General features: G+C 42.4%; 1 protein-coding gene across 1 annotated transcript in view; it reads right to left on the bottom strand.

Annotated features, from left to right (window-relative positions):
* The window catches only part of SCRN1 (secernin 1), a 61,011-nt gene extending 58,302 nt beyond the window's left edge, over window positions 1–2,709 (bottom strand). Inside the window, exon 1 of the mRNA XM_044246304.1 lies at window positions 2,644–2,709. The gene's annotated coding sequence lies outside the window, so the exon portion shown is untranslated. The remainder of the gene's footprint in view (window positions 1–2,643) is intronic.
* Between the last annotated feature and the right edge of the window lie 11,361 nt (window positions 2,710–14,070).

Raw genomic sequence — 14,070 nt, forward strand, 5'->3', positions numbered from 1 at the left:
CGACATACTCAAAAGCTATTATATATCCCACTTTGGTTTCTTTTAAAAAGAAGTTGACCCAATGATTCTCCACAAACACGAGCCACACATTTCTTAATCCAAGAATGCATGTCTCACTTTAAAGAATAGGAGTAAAATTATGTTTTTGGTGCTTAACTATATAAGCAGTCTAGTCACTGGAAAATGTGGACATAAGGTGCACACAACTTAAGAAGTTAAATGGTTTTGGGATGCCTGGGTGGTTCAGTGGGTTAAGCATCTGTCTTCAGCTCGGGTCATGACCCCAGCAGGATAGAGCCCTACATCAGGCACCTTGCTCAGTGGGGGCCTCCTTCTCCCTCTCCCTCTGCTGTTCCCTCTGTTTGTGCACATGCTCGCTCTCTCTCAAATAAATTAAAATATTTTTTAAAGTTAAATGGTTTTGAATTTGGAAACTAAGATGTAGTCACTCACTTTAAATACCCATTGATTTTTATATTCGTGTTACAGTTTGCTTTCGAATTGCTCTGTTTGCCATCCTAGTAATGACAGGTCCGTCCCTTTTTCCCTAAGCTGTGAAATGTGGCATGTAGAACCCTGACCTGGGCAATTACGAGACCTGGATTTCGATCCTCACTGCCAGTTGCCAGCCAGCTATATGACCTTGGGTGCAGCCCAGACACCCTGCTGGCTTCAGCCTCCAGGGCTGTAAAAAGGCGGTTGACAGCAGAGTGCTTCCAGATCGCCATTCCTGACCAAAGCACTAATCTTCCTCTATTCCCATTATCCCTGAAACACTTGCCTCCTCATGCATCCCATTCTCCCTAAATGAGAAGATGGCTGGCAGCACAGCAGTAAAACCACAAGGAAAAACTGTTTAAAAAAAAACTGTTTAAAAAAAAAAAATCCTAAAATGAGTCACCTTTCAAGAATTTATCATTCTCTGATGCCTGGGTGCTTGATCATGGAGCTGTATCAGGTCTTTCATTGAAACTTGCTCTAAATACCTGGTAATTGTTATGTATCGTTCTTGGGTGATGTTTACACTAGACACTCAACCCTTTTAAGATCCACTCGTAGGTATAAAATAAAATATTAAATTCTCTGATGCATAAGTGAGTTATGCATCAAACAGACATAAGCAGCCACATAAATTGTCCATAGTTGAGCCTGGAGAAAAATTAGCTCAAAATCACAGAGAATTCTAATTAGGTCTTTGCACCAGCTTTCAATAAGTTAGAGAAGATAATTACAGCTCCCCAAACTTCCCACTTCACCTCCCCACGACCCTGCTGCCCCCTTAAAATCTAGCCTGCTGCAAGAATCATTCCCTTCCCTTAGGACCAGCTGCAGCAACACCCAGAAGAGCCTTCCCCACAGCCTATATCCTCACCAAGGCTTAAGAAGGGGCAGCTGATGTGAGCTGTGGTCTCAACGGCTTCCGCCTGGCCCGACTTTTTCATGCTGCCATTTTGAATTAACATAGATTTCCTCTGCAACCCATGGCATCTTCTGGTCAGGCTGGGAACACAGTTGCACACACCCACACACACACAGCTGGAGAAGCTGGACACAAGTCTAATTCAAGACCAAATTGCAAGTCAGAATTAAACAGCAAATCCAGAAAGCCCATATGTAAAACCCTACCAAGTCAGTTTTGAGTCAGTGAATAACAGTTTCCTTAGATGCAGTTAGGTTTAATGAACATTTTAAACCGCTAAATCCGAGTGCTCGTCAATTCTCTAAAAGTTGAAGCGTTCTGCCTGTTTTGCAGACCCCACCAGTCTCAGACCTCAGCAATGATGTCGCCAAATAATCAGCGCCCAGACCAACAAGCGAACCGAGGGCTGACCAGCTATTTCATAGCAGAAATGCTACCCTAAGTGTCCTGGCGCCACGGCGTACTTGTCCTGACACCCCACCCCCAACTCCAAAGAACCGCCCCGAGTGTGGCTGGGGGCGGGGGACGTCGTGTCAAGTCCTGCAGCCCGCTCAGACGACAGTAACAGCCGTTAAGGGGAGGGCAGTCCCCTGGACACGATTAGCGATCGCAAACCGGATGGACGTGGGCGCAGAGCCAGGTCAAGGACAGCGGGCCCCACCAGGCAGCCATGTTCGCGCTACCCGGGTAGCAGGTGCGCTACCTCCCGGGAAGGTGCCAGGCCCACTCCGCCACCAACGCTGCCACTACCGAGCGAGCTGCGAACCCCGGGAACAGCCCAAGAGGTGGAGGGGTGGGGGGTCACAGGCACACACCCCAGCGGAGCAGCAACTTGGCTGCCAGTTAATGGAAATACAGGGAAAGCACCCGGAGGTCAGAGCAAAGGATGGGACTGGGGTGTAGAGCGGGGAGACAGGGTCAAACCCGGCGGCAGTGCCCGCGCCTGGGGTGGGGCGTCCCTGTCCTGCGCCCCCTCAACCTACTAACCCGAGTCATCCGCACCCGGCCCGAGGCCACATCCCCATCCCCCCATCCCCCCAGAGTCCCCAGCTTGTCTGCCACCACCCGCCGGGTTTCAGCCCCGGGTCTGGCTAGCCGCGGGTTCGAAGGGACAGGGGTCCGCAGCGAGGCACAGGGGACGACGATGGCGGACGCGGCTGAAACGCTCGAGGAGAAGCGGCGACGGACGCCCCGCGCTCCCAGCCATGCCCGCCGCGGCTCACCTGCCGGGCGGCGGGCTCCGGGCTCGGCTCTGCGGTGCTGATGCTGCGGCCGCCGAGGGTGCGGGTGCTGCCGGGGCGGCGATTACTGCGGCGACATCGGCGGCTGTAGCTGCAGTGGCGGAGGCGGCCGTCGGGCGCTTCCCCCTCCACAGACTCTCGGCGCTCGGGCCCGCCGCCCCCTGCGCACAGCTGGCCCGGATCACGTGACCGCAGGGCCCACCCCCGCCTCCCCAACCCGGGCCCCGGGGCCGCGCCGCACCCGCCGCGTCCGGGCGCCGGGGCTGCAGCGCCGCGCTCGGGCGGTAGGGGAGGGTGCCGGGGAGCAGGGGAGCGGCTGCGAGGGCGGCTCTCGCCGCAGAAAGTGGCTCGCTCTTGGCTCGATTTCAAGTTCTTGGTCACGGCCGGGATTTCTGCTCTCTCGAAAGCGAGAACTCGGGCTGTACGGAGCCAGGCCGCACTCCCGCCGCGCGCACTCCCGAACTCCGCAGTGGGGTTGCTACCTGCGGCCTCAGTGCCTAAGCAAAATTTCCCCGCGGGAAAAACGTGTCCTGTACGTCGTGGACTCCCAGGTCCAAGCCGACTCCCTGGTTTTAAAGGTGCTCTCCTGCACCATGTTCCTAAGAGGGACCCTATGCTGGATATTTAGACATTGAAGCCAAAAGAGGTTAAGAACTTCGCCCAAGATTACACAGCAAATAGCAAAGCCAAGATTCCATACCTTGGGTTAAAAAATACGCAGACAGGTGACAGGTGTGTGGATGCTGGCATCAAGGTCATTGATCAGGACATGACCATCTGTTACCAGATCACAGATTCTACCTCTAACAAACTGAGGAGAAAAGCCCAACTCAAAGGATATGAAGAGGTAGTTCACAAGAAAACAAACTCAGTACCACTCAGGCACATGAAAAGATACTCGGTTTCGTTTAGCTGTTAATCAAACTAAATATACAAGGTAGCATTTTCCATCTATCAGATTAGCAAAAGTAAAAAATTTTATAGCCTCCACAGGGGACAATTTTGCATTATGTCCCAAAATAACAAATATATACATAATCTTTGATCCACGGATTCCACTTCTGTAATTTATCCTATGTATATACTGATAGAGGTGTGAAGTGATGTGAGTACAAGGTCATCCATTGCTACATTATTTGTGCTAATGAAGAGTGGAAGCCAATGTCCATCAATAACGGACCATTAAGGAGTGCCTAGGTGGCTCAGTCGTTAAGCATCTGCCTCTGGCTCAGGTCATGATCCCAGCGCCCTGGGATAGAGCCCCATATCCTGCTTGTCAAGGATCCTGCTTCTCTTCTCCAGCTTCCCTGTACTTGTGTTCCCTCTCTTGCTATCTCTCTCTGTCATAAATAAATAAAAATCCTTAAAAGCATAAAAAAGTAATAATAAAAAATAAAGAACCATTAAATATATTGCAACATATCATTACAATGGAATGTTATTCATCTATAAAAATTTTAAAATGGGGAAGCTCTATCTCTGTGTACTGATATGAAAGATTCCCAACCCATACTAAGGGAGGTGAGGGGACAGAATCCTGTGTGTGTTACCATTTGTGGAGAAAAAAATAAGACCATACTCATATTTGCAAATGCATGGCATATCTTTGGAAGAATACAGAAGAAACTGTAATAATAGATGGCACCAGCAAGGAGAATTGGGTGACAGAATTCAGGGGAGGGAAGGAGACTTTTCTTTCATGTCTTTTGAATGTTACCCCTGTGCTCGTGGTTTACCGCATGAGTGAATGGACAGTGGGAGAAGACTGAGGGGATCAGTGGAATACTGCAGGATGGAACAGTGGTCACTCTTCAAGCACAAAAGGACCATAGTGTGCAAATAGGCCAACCATGGAAACCGTCCTTTTACTTTGAACCTATTTCTCCCTTTATGTTAGTGTAGGTCTTTGGTTTTCTGTTTTGTTTTTGGTTTTGTTTTTGTTTTGACACACAGAGAGAGATCACAAGTAGGCAGAGAGAGAGGGAGAAGCAGGCTCCCCACTGAGCAGGGAGCCCGATGCAGGGGCTCAATCCCAGGACCCTGAGATCATGACCTGAGCCAAAGGCAGAGGCTTAACCCACTGAGCCACCCAGGTGCCTGTTGTCTTTTTTTTAAAGACCAAATATAATTGGATCCTGCTTTTCATTCAGACACTCTTTGTGTTTTAGTTAGAGTGTTTAGAGCAGCAGCTCTTAACATTTGGCAATGTCTGGAGATAGTTTTGGTTGTCAAAATGGCAGAGGTAGGGGAGGTCTTTCCTGGTACCTAGTGCACGGAGGCGAGGGACGCTATTAACACCCTAGGACACAAAGCCCAGCCTCCCACACCAAGAGTTATCTGGCCCTAAATGTCAATAGTCCTGACGTTGAGAAACTCTGGTTCAAACCATTGATTCTTAATGGAAATATCAACATGGTGGGTTATAAATATAACATCTTGATGCTTCCATTTGTTCCATCCGTTCTTTGCTTCTCTGTCTCTTTTTCACTTTTTATTTGCCTTCTTTTGAAGACTTGAGGGTTTTTTTAGTACTCCATTTTATATCCATTGTAGATTTATTAATCATACTGTGAATTTTACTTTGGATAACTCTAGGATTTACAATATGCATCTTAAACCTTGCACTATCTACCTTCAAATAATATAATTTCAGGCATAGGGGTGCGTGGGTGGCTCAGTGGGTTAAAGCCTCTGTCTTCAGCTCAGGTCATGATCCCAGGGTCCTGGAATCGAGCCCCTCATCAGACTCTCTGCTCAGCAGGGAGCCTGCTTCCTCCTCTCTCTCTCTCTCTGCCTGCCTCTCTGCCTACTTGTGATCTCTGTCTGTCAAATAAATAAATAAAATCTTAAAAAAAAAAAAAAAGGATGAGCTTGGCCCATTTAAGGCTTGTTTATAAACTATTTAGGACAGTTCTAGGGTAGTTTTAACTCTAGGACTACTTCAGCCCTTCGACCAAGGTATGACTCACACGGGGGCTCTAATAAATGTTCCATGGGATCCATAACGTGATCCCAGCTGGTAGAAATGTGAACAAGTCCCAGTTTTGTGTGAAATCTGAAGGTTGTGGAGGCCCAGTTCCCAATGGTTATTCTTTCCTCAACCTTGTGGAGATCCCTCTGCTGCAAGCAGAGACTGGTATTCAATCAATGACTAAAATGAAGATTTCTGAATTTCTTTTCCAGTTAGTTTTCTGCAGAACCCTATGCTACAAACTCTAACGGCTTTGACCTTCCTGAACTCTGATCTCCATTTCCTCGGCCCCACAAGACAACTGGGCTCTGTTTTGTCTCCCTTCTCCTTTGCTGTGCATGGTTCAGGAATTGCCTCCAAGCAGAAAGCTGAGGTAATTGTAGGACTCATCTCATTTGTTTCCTTTCTCTTGAGGAAGTCCTTTTATGCCTGCTGTCCAGTGTCTGACCCAAGTTGTCTCGTGTGCTTCGTTCCAGGTTTCTAGTTGTTTACAAGAGGACAGCAAGTCTCATAGCAATTTTCCCTCATGGGCAGCTTTGGAAGTCCAGGAACACTGATCTTACTGCCTGTAAGGAACCAAATGTACTGATATAGAATCAACAAGGCCCATTATTTTATAAACAATAAATGCATAGTTTACTTATAGAAGTTCTTCAACATGCCTAATTTAACAAGAGTCATTTATGGAACACCTGTACCAGGAACTGCATTTTTGCTACAAAGATGTAAAAGGTATGTCATAGGCTCTCCTCTCAGAAGACAGAGGCAAGCAAGGAAATTAATTAAGTATAAAGGTAATATATGCATATATGCTATGCTCCTGTCAGAGTGACCTAAGTGTTCTGCACAGATAAATCTGTTGATCTAGCGTACTGGGAACTGTCAACAAATGTGAAAGATGATCATAAATGAAGGTTATCCAAACAGAGACCATTAAAAAAAATTATTGATAACAATGTTGCTTTTTTTTTTTTTTTTTTTAAAAGCAGAACTGCTGTCTAAAGAACTCTACCCTGGGCAATGATTATGAGGAGCCGAAGTACATGAGTAATTGAGAAATGCCTTTAACACATTACTCATGGAGATATTTTCCACTTAGTGCTTCTTTTAGTGTATAATTGCAGCAGGGAGAAAAAGATCTGTCACTGGGCAGATCTCATGGGGATGAACAACAGACAGTATTATGTGAATGAGACACTCACAAATGGGTAAGAAAGCCTCTGTAATTGCTTTGTATGTAATCTTATGAGAACCAAAGAAGCTGAGAGAAAAGCCATGGAAAAAGGAGAAAGAAAAGCACCAGTTAAGATTAGTCAGCCACCTGCCTTAATCCTATGACAACCATCTTTAAGAGGTTAGTGTTCTGAATTTGGTTACCATAGAAACAAACCTTTAGAATGCCCTTAAATCAATTTACAGAATTACTGCCCATATTGAGTATAGGCAACCCCAAGAGATTTTAAGTATTAAAATCTATTTTTAAATTATTTTTAGAATTTAAATGATCCATCAAGCCTTTTGAATATGTAATTAGATAGCTAAAATGTTTTACTGTATGAATTTCTCAGATTGTCAGTTTTTCTTTACTGTGAATATAAAGAAAGAATTGAGCTTTAAGAATTATTAGGAGGGGCGCCTGGCTGGCTCAGTGGGTTAAGCCGCTGCCTTCGGCTCAGGTCATGATCTCAGGGTCCTGGGATCGAGTCCCGCATCGGGCTCTCTGCTCAGCAGGGAGCCTGCTTCGCTCTCTCTCTCTGCCTGCCTCTCCATCTACTTGTGATTTCTCTCTCTCAGATAAATAAATGAAATCCTAAAAAAAAAAAAAAAAAGAATTATTAGGAAATTTCTAGAATAGGCAAATAGGTAAAGTAGTTTGGTAGTTGCTTAAGGAGTTGGGGGGGGGATTTTTTTTTAGTAAAAAAAAAAGTTCTAAAATTAATTGTGATGGGAGCTCCTGGGGGGCTCAGTTTGTAAATGTCCAACTCTTGATCTCAACTCAGGTCTTGAACTCAGGGTTGTTGAGTTCAAGCGCTGAACTCAAAAATTACTTAAAAAGCTTTTTTAAAATTAATTGTGACAGTTGCACAACCCCGAGAGCACTAAAATTTATTGAACTGTAAAAATATTACTGTTACATATTAATTTTAATTTTTAAAAAGTACCCTACCTAAAAAAAAAAAAAAAAAGACAACCATTGCACATTGCCCAGCTCAAAAGAAATAGGTCAATGACAGAGAGTGAATGAATACTTTTGAAGAATTATTGCCATAGTAATAACATGTTAGGAAAAAGGAGTTCAAGGAGCAGAGGTGATTTACTGTTCAGTCTTAATGAGAGTAAAAATCAGTTAACTTAGTAGGCTGCCTAATTTTCTTAAAAATTATAACACAAAACAGAAAACCTTGAATACTCATGCATGTGGAAAGAAAAACAAAGGCACATGACACTTCATAAAAGATTATTTATCTTATAAAATTTAGCCGAGGGGCACCTGGGTCCTGGGATGGAGTCCCACATGGGGCTCTCTCCTCAGCAGGGAGTCTGCTTCCTCCTCTCTCTCTGCCTGCCTCTCTGCCTACTTGTGATCTTTTTCTGTCAAATAAATAAATAAAATTTAGCCAATACAATTTGTGGAAAAACAGGAGAGAACAATTATGCTGCGGGGAAATTTGACAATTGAAATAGGGATTTCATGGAAAGATTCTTTTTGCTCTTCCCTATTTTCCTGCAAGTAAAATGTTTCTTATTTTAAGGCATATTTCCTGTATTTATACTAGTCCTCTTCTTAGTTATTCTAGAAAGTATATTACCCATTTAATTAAGCTCCTAACTTAAGAGCTTAAAAAATCTTAAACTTAAAAAAATCTAAACTGTCTCAAGCTAAATGTGGTCTGTACAAAATAGCTGCACAGCAATTCAAGGAGATATGATCATAACAAGGGAAAAACCACCAGTATGTGGTTGAATGTTATAATACCTAGTCTCCTGCCCAGAGTTAAAATTATAATCAGTTATATTGACATAAAACACACTCAGGCAGAGGAAGTCCAACAAATGAATGAGAAAGTGCTCTAAGAAATTGGAATTAAGATCCAAAGGGTCTCCTTACCCTTACTTCGTTTTTTATGATAATAAGAACTGTCCCTCAATGCCTCAATTTGCATCATGTGTGGCCCTGTTTCTACTGCAACTGTTTATTGGACAGGAAATTACTTTTATCCTATAGCAGTGTGGAATTTTAAATTAAAGAAATGACTTGTAAATTCCCAGAAATCCCCAAGTGGGATATAGTTTAGCTCTTACTACAGACCAAGGGGACAGCATTCACTTTAGATTTTTAGAGTAAAACCTCAGCAAATATCTCATGCAATTTGTGTTTAGATCATAAAATAAAATTAATGTGAGTCTAGCTCCTAGGCACTTAGATTGGCTTTGTAAATGATCAGCTGACTCAGACTCACTGAAGTCATCCATTTTATGCCAGAGGCTTTATTAGTGGTACAAGAACACAGAGCACGGGTAAACAAAAGAATCTGTGGAGAGTACGCTAGGTGTTACAGATCTCTCGAATCTTCCAAATGTTTGTATTTGTTTCTTTTCCTCAACAATGACCTACGTATATCAAAATGAGTCACTTCATCACTTTAGTAAACCAAAGCTGAAGGGATTTAAAAAATTACTGTTGGTTTTATATGGAGAACTATTAGGAAATTTTACCTAAATTATAAGAGAAATATAGAAATGCAGGCAAAGCACAGAAAGATTCCAAACTGACCAAATGGAATTTTAGCTGCATGGTCAAGGCAAGTCTTCAGAGAGGGGAAATCATGTACTAGAGAGAGCATGTCAATTACTATCTTTGATACAAAACTAAATACATACATAAGCATATATGTATGTATACATATATAATTTATTTATATGTATATATTATACACAGCACATAGTTTATACACTACACCTAAACACACATACATATATTTATATTTTTAAGAGAAGAGTTTTATTTTTTCCTATATCTCTTGACCATATATATTCTTCTCAAGGGATAGGCTATAGATAATTCTGAAAAAATAATATAGAACAATAATTTGGAAAGTCTGGGACTCTTTCCTCTCTTCTAGTAGGAAAGATGTTCACAAAAACATATTTACTGATGATTTAACTTTTTGCTGTAAGAATTCAGAGTTATAAAAAAATGGCTCAGTTGGTTGAGCAGCTGCCTTCGGCTCAGATCATGATCCCAGGGTTATGGGATCGAGTCCCACATGGGGCTCCTTGCTCGGCAGGGAGCCTGCTTCTCCCTCTGCCTCTGCCTGCCTCTCTGTCTGCCTGTGCTCACTCGCTCTCTCTCCCTCTGTCTCTGACAAATAAATAAATAAAATCTTTAAAAAAAAAAATTTCCAACTCTGGAGGAAATACTATCTCCATACAACTTAACCTTTTGACTGTATGTTCAGTTTTAGGCACAATTAGTTGCCCCAGTGACCAACATTTTACAGAAGACCGAAAAAGAAAAAAAAAAGACTATTAAGAGAAAAATATCAGAGACTATATATTCAAGGGCAGGGAAATAGTTAATCGTCTCTCAAATTAAGATTCTTAGGCTACCAGTATCAGTATCATCTAGAAAGTGGGTTAAAATGCAGATTCATGGGCCCAATCCAAGGATTAATCAGAACCTCTGCGGAAAGGGTTTAGGAATATGGCTTTTTCACACATATTCCATGCAATTCTGGTGTACACTAAATTTGAATGACTGCTACATTTCCGCAACATTTGGGAACCAAAGCATACCTCTCCTTGTATTTGAGGGTGGAACTATGAAACCAAGGTTTGTAAGGGTCTTTCTCTGCTGTCAGCCTGGAGCTGCAGGTAGCAGAGGCAGGGCTAAAAGCAAAGGCAAAACAATATTTTTTTCCCGATTTTTAAATTTAGAGCAAGAGTACAAGAGCATGGGGTGGAAGTGAGGGAGGCAGAGGGAGAGAATCTCAAGCAGACTCCCCACTGAGCAGGGAGCCCCAAGACCAGGACTCGATCCAGAGATCTTGACCTGAGCCGAAATCAAGAGTCTGACACTTAAGCCACCCCATGCCCCAAAGCAAAACAATTTTTTAAAAAGATTTTATTTATTTATTTGTCAGAGAGAGAGAGAGAGAGAGCACAAGCAGGGGGAGTGGCAGGCAGAGCAGGCAGAGAGAGAAGCAGGTTCCCTAATGAGCAAGTAACGCAATGCGGGACTTGATCCCAGGACCCTGAGATCATGACCTGAGAGTCAAAGGCAGCCGCTTAACCAAATGAGCCACTGAGGTATTCCCAAAACAACATTTTAAAGACAGAAAAGCATTTACTTGCCAAGAAAGACTCCAAAACCAGATGTAAGAATGTATGGATTTCATTGTACTAAAGGGATTATGCAAATTTTACTAAAAAGAATGCTACAGATATTAAGAGAAGTACTATAATTTTCATGTTTTCAAATGGGGATATGAATGTATAATCATGTTTGACATTTTAGATTTCAATTAAAAAAGAAGTGGGTAAGATACGAAAACAAAACAAAATAACCCTTTTGACCAAGTGCTTCTGCATCTCTTGAAAATAAGTTCCTTGTTATTTTTTCTCAGGGTAACTATTACAATGATAATTTTTTTTTTTAATAGAAAGGTGAGAGACTTTCCCATAACACTCCACCAAGTCCCTTCTTCTCCTCTTGCAATTTCCAAACAACACTGAGAAATCACCCATACACTCAATTCAGTGGGGACAGATAGCATGCTGAAATCTAAGAGCATTATAGATGTACAGGATATCCTATAAATCATGAATGAGTACAAACTCATTTCCACAAGTGAAGATTCAAATGGCTAATTCCCCATCTAAATCAGAAATCATTTTCTTATTTTTATGGCAACCCAGCATTTCATTTAATTACATAATGTATTTTTATAGTGCCCATTTACTCTCTGAGCATTAATCATAATGTCCATCTCTGACAAAATAAAATCCCAAACCAAAACAATAGTGATAACTACCACCAAAACCAAACAACTAAACAAAACCCAACACACGCACTTTCTCCGGTAACAAACATTCACTAATAACTACTGCCTGTAATGCTCAATATTAAATGCTTATTTCAAAACTATTTATTTATTTTTTTAAAGATTTTATTTATTTATTTGACAGAGAGAGAGGGATCACCAGTAGGCAGAGAGGCAGGCAGGGGGTGGAGGGGAGCAGGCTCCTTGCCGAGCAGAGAGCCCGAGGTAGGGCTTGATCCCAGGACCCTGAGATCATGACCTGAGCCAAAGGCAGAGCCTCAACCCACTGAGCCACCCAGGTGCCCCTATTTCAAAGCAATTTAAAAGGAAACACAGCTTTCCTTATAAATATATCTAAAGAGAATACATAATCAGAGGCACATTCAAAGTGTCACCCTCTCCTACAACAACTTGTCCATCTCCCCATCTAGTTTCAACATAAAAAGCAAAGGAAACAGTCAAGAAAACAAAGAGGCAACCCACAGAATGGGAGAAGATATTTGCAAACATCTTCAAATATTCGCTACAGAAAAAGGGCTGATATCCAAGATCTATAAAGAACTTCTCATACTCAACACCCAAAGAGCAGATAATCAAGTCAAAAAAATAGGCAGACAAGAGCAGACACTTCTCCAAAGACATACAAATGGCTAGCAGACAACGTGAAAAAACGTTCATCATCATTAGCCATCAGGGAATTTCAAATCAAAACCACACTGAGGGGACGCCTGGGTGGCTCAGTTGGTTAAGCGGCTGCCTTCGGCTCGGGTCATGATCCCAGCGTCCTGGGATCGAGTCCCACGTCGGGCTCCTTGCTCAGCAGGGAGCCTGCTTCTCCCTCTGCCTGCCTCTCTGCCTGCCTGTGCTCACTCTCTCTCCCTCTCTCTCTGACAAGTGGATAAATAAAATCTTTAAAAAAAAACAAAACAACAACAACAAAAAACCACACTGAGATACCACCTTACACCAGTCTGAATGGCAAAAATCAACAGGGCAAGAAACAACAAATGTTGGAGAAATTGTAGAAAAAAGGGAACCCTCTTATGCTGTTGGTGGGAATGCAAATTGGTGCAGCCACTTTGGAAAAAAAAACAGTGTGGGATTTTCTCAAAAAATTAAAAATAGAGCTACCCTATGACCCAGCAATTGTACTGCTGGTTATTTACTCCAAAGATACAGATGTAGTGAAAAGAAGGGCCATATGCATCCCAATGTTCACAGTAGCAGTGTCCACAATAGCTAAAATGTGGAAAGAGCCAAGATGCCCTTCAACAGATGAATGGATAAAGATATGGTCCACATACACAATGGAATATTACTCAGCCATCAGAAAGGATGAATTCCCAAGTTTTGCATCAATGTGGATGGGACTGGAGGAGACTTTGCTAAGTGAAATAAGTCAAACAGAGAAAGTCAATTATCATACGATTTCACTTATTTGTGGAACATATGGAATAGCATGGAGGACATTAGGAGAAGGGAAAAATGAAGAAAGAGAAATCAGAGTGGGAGACAAGCCATGAGAGACTATGGACTCCAGGAAGCAACCTGAAGATTTCAGGGTGGGGGGCAGGGGGATGGGTGAGTCTAGTGATGGATATAAGGAGGGCAGAGATTGCATGGAGCACTGTGTGTTATACGCTAACAATGAATCATGGAACACTACATCAAAAACTAATGATGTACTGTATGGTGACTAACATAACACAATTAAAAAAACAAACAAACAAAAAACCTTAGAACAATGTTAGGAACATCAGTAAAGCTGCTGAGGAAACAGGTACTTGAAGAATTTTTCACAAAACCAATTATTCCCCAAATAAAGTTTATTTTGAAAATATAACATAGTCATATAAATTTAAATAGGACACATCTAGCAATACTTTTTTTCTTCTTCTTTTTTTTTTTTAAAGATTTTATTTATTTATTTGACAGAGAGAAATCACAAGTAGTCAGAGAGGCAGGCAGAGAGAGAGAGAGAGGGAAGCAGGCTCCCTGCTGAGCAGAGAGCCCAATGCGGGACTCGATCCCAGGACCCTGAGACCATGACCTGAGCCGAAGGCAGCGGCTTAACCCACTGAGCCACCCAGGCGCCCACATCTAGCAATACTAATGAGTCAAATTATATTACAAGTGAGGTTGCCATTCATGTCTGATTATTCCGGTGAATGGAAAGACACAAAGTTGCAGCTAAACCAAAGGCAGATACTTAAAAGCATGGTAACTTATTTGTATGTTTTCATTTCATACTTGTGACTACATATTTAGATGGGAATAAATGTAAATTCACATGAGATAAAGAAATATGCTGCCCAAATAATGAAAATTATTTTTACTTTTCCTGCTCAACCAATAATGTCTATACAAGGTAGCACCTCTTGACAAGCTTGTTCC

Source organism: Neovison vison, chromosome 4 (genome assembly GCF_020171115.1).
Source record: "Neovison vison isolate M4711 chromosome 4, ASM_NN_V1, whole genome shotgun sequence".
NCBI classification, from domain to species: domain Eukaryota; kingdom Metazoa; phylum Chordata; class Mammalia; order Carnivora; family Mustelidae; genus Neogale; species Neogale vison.